This window comes from Grammomys surdaster, unplaced genomic scaffold (assembly GCF_004785775.1).
Source record: "Grammomys surdaster isolate TR1022 unplaced genomic scaffold, NIH_TR_1.0 62, whole genome shotgun sequence".
Classification (NCBI taxonomy): Eukaryota; Metazoa; Chordata; class Mammalia; order Rodentia; family Muridae; genus Grammomys; species Grammomys surdaster.
The window spans coordinates 16,627,250-16,636,326 of NW_021604564.1; the positions used below are offsets into that span (position 1 = coordinate 16,627,250).

Genomic DNA, 9,077 nt, shown 5'->3' on the forward strand with positions numbered 1-9,077 from the left:
TGGTTGGTGGTGCTGTTTGGGAAGGTTTAGACAGTGTGGTCTTACTGGAAGGAATATGTCATTGAGGGAACATTTTGAAATTAAAAGCCTCAAACCACTTGCAGCTCATTTTCCCTGCTTAATGCTTAATATTAAGGATATTAATATTAAGAGCTGTCTGTTTCCTGGTGCCGCCACCATGTCTACAGCTTATTGCAATGCTTCCTTTCCTCAGTGGACTCTGTTCCTCAGGAACCATAGCCAAAATGAACATCTTCATGTTGCTTTTAGTCATGGTCCTTTATCATGGCAACAGAGAAGTCACTAGTCTATTGAAATTTGTGTACTTGTATAAGCTATCAAGCTCTTTAATGGGTATAATTAAAGCTTAGCCTTAATTTCTGTCTCTGTTTAATGAGCATTAGTATCTTATGTTTATGTCAGTCTTACTTATTTAGAATGATAATTTTCTATTTTTCAAAACGGAGTTCATTTCTGATGTCTTTTTATAGAATTAAATAGGTTTTGTTATAGTAAAGTCAGGTATCTTTGGTTTAAAACATTTTGCCATCATTGAATTCCCAAAGTCTTCTGGAATGAATGAATAACACTTCTATATTAGTTGCTTTAGCTAACCTGAAATCTCTAGAAATTGACATTCTTAATCTCTCCCCAGAATAAAACTTTAGCCTATAATTATAAATCAACCTAATTTTAAAACAACAACAATTTGTGTCAATTTACATTATCTTTGTCTAAGATCTAAGGGAAAAAAAAAAACAGGTACATGGTGAAACAGATCTGCTAACACATATTAGAAAGTATTTCACATGACTTTAAGCAGCCAAGCTAAGAGGAAAAGAAAATCTGTCACTAAACCTTACAGATACTAAAAGAGTAGTTCAGGCTTATGATTCATGAAGACAACTAGTGTCAAAGTAAAGTTTGGGACTTCCGGTCTGGGCCCAAGCATAGAGCAGGTCACAGACGGCAGCTCCGTACCCAACCCCAGAAAACCGAGAGAAAGAGGGACTCCCGGGAGCTTTAACTCAGGCAGCATCCCAGGTAAAAATGAATCACCCGTGATGTCTGCTGTTAGAAGTTCTAATCCAGATGCTGGCCTCCGAACTTATACTACTCAGACCTTTGAAGGGCCATTGACAAGAACATCAAACAGCTAGAGATTGACATCACTAATCTGAAGAAATCCCTCATTTCGCTGTCTGAAGAGACACCCAAAAATCAAAAAGATCCTTATTGGACTTGATTTACTCTATTATAATAGAAAAGGCTGTGTACAGCTCTTGACTGCGTACAGCCCTTAAAGAAGAAGGTTGCCTTTACATAGACAAGACAAGGAGGGTTAAAGAGAGCATGAAATAGGTAGTGAAGGCCCTAAGAAAAATCAGAGAGAGAAAGAGACAGATGAATGCTGGTACAAGAATTGGTTTGCAGCCTCTCCAAGGTTGTCAACCCTATTTCCTTCCATCTTGGGACCATTATTTGGGTTCTTTTTGCTTTTCTGCTGGTCCCTGGCCCTCAAATAGGCAGACTAATTCTGTGATACAACAGATAAATAATTTGGTAGCAAAACCTACTCAGATACATTATCATAAGTTAGCTATGGAGGACCACGAGACTCAAGATGAGGTTGTTACTTTATACAGGGTGTTTCCAAAACCCATCTCCACCCAACCTAAAAGGGGGGATTTCTGCCCCTAGACCAAGCAGAGAGGGGCCACCCAGACCCCCTCTGAAAGGCGATCTGAATTCTTGCTTAGGCTGCAAGGCTAAGCACTGCAAGGGAATATAAATAAAAGTTAAAAATATCTCTCAGGGTTCCCTGAGGGACAAGCCTGACTGCATAAGGGTTGATGTCAAAAGTATCCCCTCTCCAGGAAAAAGACATCGGGATGGGTATGGCCCTCATGCCTCACTGGACAACGACAGGGGGACCAGAGCCATTACAAGGTCCCCTTCAAATACTGGAGGTCAGGCCTCTATCTCCGCCTTCGCAAGTTTAGAATTGCCACAGCCCTTCTATACTTACAGAAGGGAGGAGATGTCAGGGGCAGCCCTGCTTACACACTGTAGGCCTAAAATCAGCCATAGACCTAAAATCAGCAATCAGCCTGTCATACATGTATACTAACACCAAGTCTTGGGTCTCAGTGGAAAAACATTGAAACAGATGGCTATAAGCTAATGTCAACAGGCAGCTTTTGTGGAAATTTATAAGCCTGAGTAGTCATAGACCTTGTAAATAGGTAGCCTTGGCAGACAATACCAACTTAGATAAGGACAAGCGAGTCATAGGCAAAGTCATGGTGAATTGTCCCCTGAACCTTCACCTAGCCGATACCCGGTTCTGAAGATATCTGTATTCCCCCTGAACACCCACACTCCAGTGTCATTCCCTTCCCCACATCCTGCCTTTCTGTGTTTATAACCCCTGTGTGAATTAATTACGATTTGAGAAAATGAATAAAAAACAAAGTAAAGTTTGATTAGATCTGGGCCACACCTGGCTCAAAAAACCAATGAAACAACAAAGAAAATATCTGAACAGGGAAAAAACTATAGGACTTGGGGGGGAGGGGGTGTCTGCAAACACCATGGCCAGCAGACTGTCAGTCTGCATGTAGGAAATCCAATTCAACACAGCTCAGTAGCTGGTATTAGTTCAAACTTCAAGAGTCTGACACTAATAGTTTATTTCAGGTATATTTAAGAACAGCTAGAAGCCTACAGCCAGCATACCTTCCTGGCCTCAGGATGGCAATGGATCAAAGCAGCACTCCTGTGGATCTCAGCAGCACTCCGCCTTGGGAGCTGGACAAGTTTATACAGGATCACCTTCTTGGTGACACCAAATTCATTACTGAGATCAGAGCAGACATCGATGTCATAAGTGCTTTCCTGATGGAGAGATGCTTCCAAGGTGCCGCCCACCCGGTGAGGGTCTCCAGGGTAACGATGGGTGGCTCCTACAATGAATATACCGTGCTCAAGGGCAGGTCAGAGGCCGACCTTGTGGTATCATTTAACAATCTCAAAAGCTTTGATGATCAGTTCGAGGGACTGGAAGAGTTCATTAAGGAAATTCGGAAACACCTGAGCCAGTTGCAACAAGAGAAACAATTGGGAGAGAAGTTTGAGGTTCAGAGCTCAGAGCAGCCCAACTACAGGTATCTGAGTTTCATGCTGAGCTACCCTCAGTTCCAACAGGAGGTGAAATTTGATGTGCAGCCAGCCTATGATGTCCTGTATGAAGTGAGAAAGAAAGAGGAGGTTGACTGTGAAATCTACAACAAAATGTACACCGAACTCATCCATAAGTGCAACATCCTGAACAAGACGGGCAAGTACTCCAACTGTTTCTTGGAGCTCCAGCAAAACTTCCTGTGGAAACGTCCAAACGAGCTGAGGAATCTCATCCTTCTGGTCAAGCACTGGTATCAACTGTGTAAGGAGAAGCTGGGGAAGCCACTGCCACCACAGTACACCCTGGAGCTGTTCACAATCTATGCCTGGGATACTGAGACTCCAGACAAAAGTGAAGGACAGACAGCCCAGGGTTTCCGGACTGTGTTAGGGCTGATCATTCAGTTCTTAAAGCTTCGAATCTGCTGGACATGTTATTATGATGCCATGAATGAATAGGTCAATGCCTACCTGTCCACACAGGTCAAAAAAGACAGAAGACCTATGATCTTGGACCCGGTAGACCCAACATGGAACGTGGCTGGTTTTAACTTAGAGGGCTGGCGCCTGCTGGCAGAAGAAGCAAAAGCCTGGGTGAAATACTCGTGCTTTCGGCTCATTGATGATACCCTCATGGGCTCCTGGAATGTTCCGCCAGAGAAACAAGGATGTTTCTTCCTGTGAGCACCCCAGCATCTACCCAGGAGGCTCCAGAGTCAGGGGCATGTGCTCCTCTGCTGCAAGACCTTGACCCAGAGAGGACAGGATACTGCTCTAGGCTCCAGTGAGGGGCACCCAGCCTGCGACCCGACTCCAGGCTTCTGATCCCTGCCTACCCATGGACAGCATCCTCACAGCCTGCATCATCTGCCTTATCCTCCAGCAGTGTTCTCTGGGAGTCAGACTCTGAAGGAACGAGAACCCAAGCTTGACGTCCATCTGTCTGGCTGTTGGGAGGTTCTGACCAAAAAAAAAAAAAAAAGAAAGAAACTCTGATCATCAACAATAAACAACAGCCAGCCATGACGGGGTGTGTGCACTCTGAGGGATGCATTCTCATCCCACACAGAAACTTCAGCAGCGCACGTGGCCCTGGAGCCCTGGGAATCTGGCCAGTGTGCATAGAGGTGCACTGTTTCTGCAGTATGCAGGCTGGGGTTACCACAGTGCAGGAGAATAAAATTGTGTGCACTTTAAAATTTGTGACTTTAAAACTTAGATGTGTGAGTGTGTGTTTGGATGAGATTTGAAGCACTGAATTAAAGCAAAATGCTTTGAATTTAAAAAAAAAAAACAGCTAGGAAAAAGTTTCCTGATGATAATTAACTCAGTCCCCTGTGAACAACAAAGCTTAAGACATAATTACATTGAACTTTTTATAAAGTACCTCTTCCATAAAGATGGGTTCTATAGGTTGACTGAGAAACAATGTCAAGACAAGGGTATCAAGAGGATGATTGAGATGAGTCTTGGGTAACCAGATATGGCCTTGGTCATATAGATAGTGCGAAGGTCACTAGGCTTTAACCACATCATTCCCAGCCTTCTGGGCAGAAAACAGGTTACACATCTCTTCTCTTAAAGACTCAGCCCTGTATGTTTAACATTCCCTAATGCTTATCTGTGAGCACAGGTGGCTCTGTGCCTCCTATGGGACTTGAATTGCCCCTGGAGGTTTTCTCATTGTTTAGCAGACTGACCTTAGAGGTAGATGAGTTGATTCTTTCTCTCAAACCAAAGCTACAGATTAAACAACTTGTCAGGAGTTCATGAGACATGACTGACATGTAGGTCAGAAGGAGAGTGCTTGTTATCTAGCAGCCCCATATTTTGGACTTCCAGAATCCACTCTGGACACATCACCACACCTCAGGAACCACTAATGCTGAAAGCTTTTTCTGTTGTGCTCCTACCCTGACAGGTTCTTCAGTGCTCATGGTACACTGGTAATTACCTAGCTCGTGAATGCATGATACCTATTGCTCAGAGAGAGAGTGTGTGCTAGTCATTCATTGCTTGTCTCACAAATGTATTTTTGCTGTCTGTAGCTTCTGCTAGGGTCTACAAAGACAATAATGAACAAAATAGAGAGTATTTCCATACTTATGGACTGTGGAGCCTTATATGGAATAGAGACATTAAAAATAATTGCACAGTTATGAGTTGTGCTATTTGCTCAAGGTAACCTGAAAATGTAAATGTCTTCACCATCCAAGGCTTCTCAATAAGATGGCACACTAGAAGCTGCCTCCATGTGACCTACTGAAGGAAAAGAGTCAGTCAAGAAAAAATATTAAAAAGAAGAGCTCCAAAAATACACAAAAGTAATGACAGGGTTCTTGAAACGTGTGGAGAAGTTAGGTAATGGACAGAAAAGAAGCCAGGTCAAACATGCGCTGAGCCTAAGGTCAGTAGGCAGAGTACTCTGTAGCCATTTCTCTGCTGTTCATAGACAGCCTGGGAACTCTCAGGCTTCAGTGGCCTGTGTGGTAATTTGATTCAAAATGGCACCCATTGGCTCATGTATTTAAATACTTGGTCCCCAGTTGGTAGAACTGTTTTGATAAGGATTCGGGAGTGTAGCCTTCTTAGAGGAAGTGTGTCACTGGGGGTGGACTTTGAAGTTTCTAAATCAAGACTATTCTCTCTTCCTTGTGCTTGTGGATCAAGATGTAAGCTTTCAGCTAGCTACTGCTCTACTGCCATGACTGACTGCCATGCCCTCTACACGATGATCATGTACTCTTACTCTCTGAAACTGCAAACCCCAAATAGACTCTTTCTTCTATAGGTTTACCTTGGTCATGGTGTTTTGTCACAAGGAATAGAAGTGTAACTAAGACAGCCTATGTGACGGTCGCCGGAGGATGACTAATAATAGATGGTCTTGAACATGTCAAGACATGTTTTCTGCTTGTACAGATCTTAGTGCTGTGGTTGCTTCCAATACTCACAACACAATTCCAGCTGGAATAGTGCTAATCCCAGGGGTACATGAGCTAAGTGAACTCAGGGGGACTGAGAAAATCTGCCTTGTCCACAAACTGCAAAGCTACATGTGGTGAGCTGATAAAAACAAGCACATTAATTCAATCCAGAACCCAGAAAGCAGCATAGAGAAAAAGGGAACTGCACAAATAAGCAAGTTATCAGTATGGATAAAATAGTAAACAACAGAAAGAAATTTCAGCAAGGAAAATAAAATGTTAAGGAGAATAAAATAAAATGTTAGAAATGAAAAACTCAGCAAAAACCCAATGCAAAGCTTTACAAGTCAACTCATCAAAGCAGACAGTGATCAGGGAGAGAGGGCGAGGTTAAGGACACTGTACCCAAACACCAACAAAAAAGTAGATGAGCATGATCACAATATCTAAGAACTCTGGGATACGATAAAGACAGAAAATCTAAAACTCCATGGGGCCAGTCTCTGATGTCCACATATAGGCGCGCGCGCGCACACACACACACACACACACACCTAAAAGAAGAAAAAAGATCCAAGATTTCCTAGAAGTAACGTTGAGCACAATCCTTAACTATTTAGTCTTGAAAGGAAAAACAAGATGGAGGAGGACACAAAGAAGCAGAACAACAAGTGGACACAGGAGTGTAAGCATCAAGATGCTGACTATTCTGTCTTACTGAACATGAAATGCAAGAGCTTCACATGTAGTCAGAAGAAATGGATTTCCAACCCAGCTTTACCACTGCTGTCACGTGATGATGGACAACAAGTATCCTCTTTCTTATCCCCTTATATAAGGGGTCTATTTGAGATTTGTTTTAGTGTGTGTGTGTGTGTGTGTGTGTGTGTGTATTAGCCATTTTGATGAGTGTAAGGTGGAATCTCACAGTCGTTTTGATTTACATTCTCTGATGACTAAGCATATTGAACATTTCTTTTTTTGTTTTGTTTTGTTTTGTTCGTTTGTTTGTTTGTTTTTATATGTCAACATACTTTCTTTTTTATATTGGATATTTTATTTATATTTCAGATGTTCTCCCCTTATCCCATTTCCCCCCTCCCACCCAGTAACCCCCTATGCCATCCCCCCTCCTCCAGCTTCTATGAGGATGTGCCCCAACCTACCCCCAACTCCCACCTCCCCACCCTCAAATTCCCACACACACAGCTTCCAGCCTTCATGGGACCAAGGATCTCCTTTCCCATCTATACCTGACAGGACCATCCTCCCTTGCATATACAGTTGAAGCCATGGGTCCCTCCCTAAGTGCTCCTAGGCTGGTGGTTTAGACCCTGGGGGCTCTGATTGGTTGGTATTGTTGCTCTCTTCATGGGGTAGAAAACCCTTTCAACTCCTTCAGTTGTCACTCTAACTCCTCCATTGGGAACCCATGATCAGATCAATGGTTAGCTGTGAGCATGTGCCTCTGAATATTTCAGACTCTTGCAGACCTCTAAGGAGACAGCTGTATCAGGCTCCTGTCAGCATGCACTTCCTGACATCCACATCAGAGTCCACCCTTGGTGACTGCACATGGAATGGATACCCAGGAATGGTCTGCAGACAGCCCCTCCTTCAGTTTCTGTCCTATGCTTTGTCTCCATATTTGTTCCCTTGAGCACTTTGTCACTCCTTCTGAGAAGGACCGAAGCACCCCCACTTGGACTTCATTCTTCATGAGCTTTATGTGGTCAAACATTTCTTTAAGTGCTTCTTGCCCATTCAAGATTCCTCTGTTAAGACTTCTCAGATTAGCTCTGTACCTAATTTTTTTAATTTGGTTACTTTGGTCTACTTGTATAAAGAAAAAGAATCATAAGTTTGAAACGTTGAAAAATTCCATCATCTACTATAGTTAGTGGCATGAAAAAAGATGTTCACAAACTCATGATGAATTAAATCATTAATTTCTGCTGAGGTTAAAATGAGTATATAGAACAGGCATTAAATTTTCTTAGTTCTTAATAACTGAATAGTATTCCATTGTGTAAATGGACTACGTTTTCTGTTTCTATTCTTCAGTTGAGGGACATCTGGGTTGCTTCCAATTTCTAGCTATTGTGAATAAAATTGCTATGAATATAGTGGAGCACATGTCCTTGTGGAACGGTGGAGTATCTTTTGAACATATGCCCAAAAGCAGTATAGCTGGGTCTTCAAGTAGAACTATTTCCAATTTCCTGAGAAACCACCAGATTGGTTTCCAGAGTGGTTGTACCAGTCTAAACTCCCATTGGCAGTGGAGGAGTGTGCTTCTTGCTCCACATCCTCACCAGCATCTGCTGTCACTTGAATTTTTTATCATAGCCATTCTGATGGGTGTAAGATGGAATCTCAGGGTTGTTGTTTTGATTTGCTTCTTGGCCGTTAGAGATTCCTCTGTTGAAAATTCTTTGTTTAGCTCTGCACCCCACTTTTAATTTGGTTATTTGATTTGTTGGTGTCTAACTTCTGGAATTCTTTTTTATATTTTGGATATTAGCCCTCTGTCGGATATAAGGTGAATTAAGATCCTTTCCCAGTCTATAGGCTGCTGTCTTATTCTATTAACAGTGTCCTTGACCTTACAAAAGCTCATGGACATCATGAAATTTGCAGATAAATGGATGAAACTAGAAAATATCATCCTGAGTGAGGTAACACGGTCCCACAAGGCCATGTATTATATGTACTCACTTATAAATGGATATTAACCATGAAGTACAGGATACCCACGCTGGACTCCACAGACTCAAAGAAGCTAAACAAGGAAGAAGGGCCAGGTGAGCATGCTTGAATCTCACTTAGAAGGGGAATGAAATAGTCGTCGGAGACAGACAGAGAGAGGGAACCAGAAGGGAGGGGGTAGGGAGGAAAATAGGGGATTTAGGATCAGATGTGAGGAGAGACAGGAGAGGGGGCCAAATGGCCAGGAGAATGAATGTA

The 9,077-nt window shown here is 42.7% G+C and overlaps 1 pseudogene; it reads left to right on the forward strand.

The window, feature by feature from the left end:
- Nucleotides 1–2,754: 2,754 nt before the first annotated feature.
- Nucleotides 2,755–3,867, forward strand: LOC114619033 (annotated as a pseudogene).
- The last annotated feature ends 5,210 nt before the right edge of the window (nt 3,868–9,077 follow it).